Source organism: Nycticebus coucang, chromosome 1, assembly GCF_027406575.1.
Source record: "Nycticebus coucang isolate mNycCou1 chromosome 1, mNycCou1.pri, whole genome shotgun sequence".
Classification (NCBI taxonomy): Eukaryota; Metazoa; Chordata; class Mammalia; order Primates; family Lorisidae; genus Nycticebus; species Nycticebus coucang.
This window is the reverse complement of record NC_069780.1, coordinates 60822901-60829066: the sequence shown is the minus strand read 5'-3', so window position 1 is coordinate 60829066 and position 6166 is coordinate 60822901.

Sequence of the window (6166 nt, the reverse complement as noted above, 5' to 3'; positions counted from 1 at the left end):
AACTCAGCATGTATTCTCTTTGAAAATTTAATATGTAATACATATAACTCCTTACTTTCACTAATAGATACTCCTACTGCTAGCCCTTCTCCTCAAATCTAGATTCTGCTTCTCCTATTCCTCTCCATTAACAGCAATATAGTTTGAGAGATAGAGTGAACAATATTTGATAGCACAGCAAAGTGACTATAATCAACAATAAGTTAGAGTATACTTTAAAATAACAAAGAGTTGAATTGGGATTTTCCTAACACAAAGAATGATAAATGCCTGAGGTGGTGGATACACTAATTACCCTGATTCAATTAATACATATTGCATATTTGTATCAAAACATCATTACCTTATACACATATAACTATCATGTGCTCATAACAATTGAAAATCAATATTTTGTTAAAGGGCCTTCCTTGGGAGCCATTGCGTAAAGACTCATGCCTGCCTTCTGAGTTGTCAACCATAGTTCCTGCTACGTTTCCCCTTTTGCCTTGCAGTCTTCACACCCAACTTCCCACTGCCACTGATTTTGAAAACATTTCTTGGATTTGATACAAAACTAGATCCTTCTGCCATGGACTTAAAACCAACTCACTCTTTGTAAGTTTTAAGGAGGTTTCTCATTTCTGGAATTCATTCCAACTCATTTCTCTGTTAGTTTAAGTCTTTGCCTTTATATTGACCATCTTAAAGCTTCTTCCTTTGGTAATTAGAAATCTTAGCCAGTGTCATGCTTCAGGTGTCCACGACACTTATATCTCCACTTTTTCTAATTACAGATTAATCTGTATGTTTAAAATATTATTCTATTACTGTAAAAATGGTCTATGATTTTGCTTGTACTTTTTAAAAAAGGCACCTGTAGTTTCTTTCAAATTATCATTAGTTTGATAAAATTAATAGAGTGACACATTTTAACACAAAGATTAGCCAGTGAAGTCTTTCTACCTTTTTCTCTCACCTTTATTTAATTTCATATTGAGTAATACTTTTTGTTTTCGCCTCCTCTGTACTTAATGTTAACGTCATTACAAAGTCATTTGTATCTTTTCACTAATGTCATCTCCATAGAATCTTCATGAGATAGGTACTTTGTATAGTTGTGCCCTTAGTTCACATAAAGCGGAGTCTTGGATTTTATTTTCCTCAGTAGTGCACACCCTTCGAGTGGCAGAACTGAGAGCTGATACTAAATCCATTCCTTCCTTTAGTTTTCTATTGGATTTTGATTTTATAACACATTTGAATTCAGTATCTTAAAAATTCAATGAATATATGAATTCATATTGAAGAAAGCAGAGTCTGATAACTTAATGGGAAACCAACTATTATCACATAACTTCCAAATGTGAGTTAGGGTATTTCTCGCTTAAAACATTACTACTTAGACACCAGTTTGTTTACAGAAGTCATGGAGCCCGAGAGCACACGTAACATCCCCACGATCACACAGGAATAAATAGTAAATGTGAAATCTGAAATTAGCTCAACTGGCTGAAATTATCCTGGTCTTTCTGCTTTTCCTTTACTCTTCTATATTTAGCTCAATTTGTTACAAAAACAAAAGAACAAACAAACAAAAAGACAAAAAAAAAGCTTAACTTTTATAAAAAAGGTAAAATTCTTCTTATTAAAAATATATTTCAAGATATCTTATGCATTATAAATCTATCTTCTAGATTTAGCTAGCTTTATCACATTTGAATTTGTTTTTTACTTCTTTGACAGAATATACTAACAATTAGGCTATCTTTTAGAATACAGTCAATTATTTAAATACAGTTTTAATAAAGAGAGTTCATGTTGTCCATATTTTTTTCAAAAAATACCATACAATCCACTACAATATTATATTATTTCATTTATTCCAAAGGGTTTTGAGAATTCGATATTCAACAAGTGCTGTAATTAGCTCTAAAGTTGCAACTACTGGCTCTAAAGTCACAATCATTTCAGCCGTATGTGTCCTATGTTGCCAAGGGCAGAGGGAGTGGTGACATTGAAGGGTGATAATGAATAGAATAGAATAGCAGAATCACAGGCAGGGCAGTCTACCCAGATAGGGAGGATGGGTGGGGATTGATTGAGATAACAGTACTAGGTTTACAGGAAGATGGTGTGGTGAACAGATATCAAAGCATCATTTAGATATTCATCTAAGTAGAATAGGGTACATTATTACTAAAGGAAAACAGACATACTTAAAGTATTTTTTATCTCATCAACTTCACTGTGTTTTTCTATTTATCTAAAACAAATCCATTATATTTTAAAATAGATTAAGCTCTTTTTAAGTTTTTTCTTAGATTCATTGAGACCATTACTATTTAAATGGCATTATACTCCTTACTAATATTAATTTAAAAAGTTAATGTGTATACAATGTTTGACAATTAAGTTTGTGAACATGCCACCACGTGTTTATATTGGCAGCTTGGTAAGATTTCATAACCTTGGTATATCAGTGTCTCACAGCTGTGTGCCTGTCAGTGTGTGGCAGTGTCTTACTGAGTGATGTTCATTATTATTGATGGGTGTTCCTGTGTGCTGTTGCAAAATGTCAGAGCTTGAATTATAGAAATGAACAAACATTTGATTTTTTGTTAAAGTTTGGAAGAGTGAAAGTGAAATCGAGGACATGTTATTCCAAGTTTATGGGTATAATGCCAAGAAGAAATGGCATTGTACAAATGGATTAGACATTTTTCTGAGGAGAAAGTGTCACTGATGAAGAGAGGTGAGGGTGACTAGTAATGAGCATAACTGACAAGAACATTGCAAAAATTTATCAAATTGTGTAGCAGAATGGATGGCAGACTGTGAGAAACATATAGACAAAGTAAACATTGATAGAGACAAAGGAAAACCTTCACTAAGAATCTTGGCTGACAACTCATGGCTTTTGCATCACAACAATGCACCAGCTCACACAACTCTATCTGTGTGGGAGTTTCTAGCCCTTCTCACTGGATGTAGTCTGCAATGACTTTTTTCACTACTTGAAGATAAAAGAAATATTGAAAGGAGGACATTTTGGTGACATTCATGGCATAAAGGGTAATGCAATAACAGTTCTGACAGCCATTTCAGAACAAGAGTTCCAAAATTGCTTTTAAGAGTGGACTAGTCACTGGCATAAGTGCACAGCTTCCCAGGGGGAATACTTTGAAGGTGACTGTAGTAATTGTCAGCAATGTGATATGTAGCCCTTTCCCCAGGATAATTTTGCGAACTTTATTGTGAGACCTCTTGTATACATGAATGCAATTTTTCTAACTTCTGATGTTAAAGAGTCACTATATCTTTATGAAATTATTTTTTTAGAAAGTCAACATTTTATTTTCTCCCCATTTAAGAGTATATCTATGAAGGAAAAAGAAGAAAATATTTATTTATTGTTCTTTATAGTAAGATGCTGTGTCTTGAGTACATTTTCTTTGGCATTACTTTTCTTTTGGAAGGATTGTTTGGGAGTTCATAATTTGACAGTTTTTTTTTCCCCAAAAAATATGGGATTTCTCTAAATTCATCACTTTACTTCTATTAGAAGAATGAACAGAGAACACAGTTAAGAAGCTCAGATCCTTGCAATGTGCAATTTTTAGCATTATTTAGTGAGAAAATATCAATTAAAATTAAATAATTTTGATATTATAGCATTGTGTATTCTGGAACAATATTTTAATTACAATACCTATAGTTATTTCTTTCAATATTTGAGATACTGTATGTAGGTATACATGTGTGGGTGGGTGCATTTATGTGTCTTTAAACAACGTAAAGGATGGATGGGGCTATTGAAGATTTAAATTTTGCTAAGCTAATAAGAATCTTTACATCAGCGCAAGAGTCTACCTGGTTTACTACTTACCTTGTTTTAATTTCACTAAAATCAAGTAAGTTTGTTTCTATTTTAGTTTTAACGCTTGCAAACATTCACTTTGGAATGGCTTTAATTAGACTGTGTAACCCTTTATTAGCCAAGAGAGACTGTCTTTTTGCATTTCCTTTTGGCAATATCCATTTCTTATTTTCTTGCCTAGTCATTTAGAGCATTCTGCATTTCAGCCAATCTTATTTAATAAATCTGCTATAAATTTTTCATTACTATAAATCAAATGAATATTTAACTATTACATACACACACAATTGTACCAACCTATAATACATATATTTAATAAAAGAGCATCTATTTATGTGTTGATAAATTAGAAGCGAGCACCTCAGTTGAAAAAAATGTTCTTTGAAAGTGTTTACATTTGGAACTTCTTCCTATATAACATAAAGATTAGCCTTTAAAGGAGAAACTTCTAATCAACATCAATATATCCTTGTCTACCGTTTTTAAATTGCAGAATAACATACATCAGAGCAAGTTTTAGGAATGAAATGACACTAGGATCTGGCTTATGGTTTCTTCGTTCCTCTCATCCATTTCCATCACAATGCTAGCTAAACCAAGCAGTTTAAGAATACAGAGGATCATTCACAAATTGTGGCAGGTATTCAACCTGCAAATTTCAGAGCTGTCAAGGTTGAGTGTTTCAATCAATTCTGACATCTCTTGGCATTTCCTTTCATATTCTAGCTTCTATAAATAATATCCTTTCTTAGGTGCCATTTTAGGTTCACAGGCTTGTTTCTCCTCCTAACATGAAGAAAGGTTGTGTTTTATCTCTTAGCATATCTTTTCTTTTCTATCTTTTCTAAAAGAAGTTATAAGTTACATATTAAATGAACTACCTGATCCTGAAATACTGTATTGGAAAGAAATGTACTGCTAGATGACGCACTAATGAGAACATAAGAACATATTATTTAGTACCTGTACTAAGATATTTTATTAAGATTTTAAAATATTTTCCAAACTTAACAGTAGAATCTTCAGTAAAGTAACTTGCCTGCTATTTCAAAGAAATGCTTTCTGAAGATTCTCAATGATTTCGCTTATATATAAATTTCCAGGAACAATAATTTATATACATATGTAATTACCCTTTTTTGTTAACCAAATAAGTCTATTTTAAACAAAGTAATTCCATCTAGAATCAACCTCTGAATTTATTTAATTTTATACTATAACAAAGGCCTCCTTATAACATGCTTTTGCTGTAAAAATGTCGCCTACAGAAGATCCTAAAGGGAAACCTGAAGAACAATTTTAAGTATTTTTCAAGTTTACCACATTCTTTCAATCACCACCTTGATTCAGTGTGCTGTCTTAAGTAGAAATTAAATAAGACAACTTAAAATGGGTCAGGCCCATTTTAAGTTAGTGTGTTTAAAATCAGAGTAAGAATATTTAAATATTAGTAAGATATTTAACTATTTAATTAGTTAAATTAATAATAGTTAATATTAATAATTAATAATTATTAAAAATTAATAATAGTTAATTATTTAACTATTTAAATATTAGTAAGATATTTAAACTGATTTAAAATGAGTCTCAATTGATAAATGGGTCAGACCCATTTTAAGTTAGTGTGTTTGAGCCAGAAAAATTTAGTAGTCTTTTATTGAGGGTTCTTGAGACTAAATACTAATCCAGAAATATTATAACTTTTTTTCCAGAATCATTGAAAGCCTTACTTGTACAGCTATATAAATGAATACAAAGCTACTCAATAGCAATACTGAATAGCCTCCGTATAGCCCCATTTTCATGCCAAGGAACTCTGAAACTTCACACGTGGTACTCAAAGGGCTCAGATTCTTTTGTGCCCAGGGAAATAAATAAGGAATTCCACTGATGTGTGAGTGGCATTTTCATAATCTGGAAGAAAAAATTGTAGGTGACTGGATACATTTCTGTCAGTGATTTATTATAATTTTTGAAATTTTTTTAAAACAGTAAAGTCACAAACTAATCAATCTTCCATACATTCGATTATAGGTTTGCTTATTCTCCATATTTACTTGTCAAGTAGATATAATTAATATATTTATATAGTACATGTTACTAGGAAAAACAAGTATCTAGTTCCCTTCTCTTTCCTGGGCAAACTTTCCAGCATACTTGAAGTCACTGGGCCATCATGATACAAATTCTTGGCAATGGATTGTGAGTGAAAATTGAAGGAGTCTTCTTAGGATCTAGGCAATAAAAAGTGACTCTCCAGTTCACTAGTCTGTTACCATGCTCTTTAGTCCACTTGTTGAAATGAAG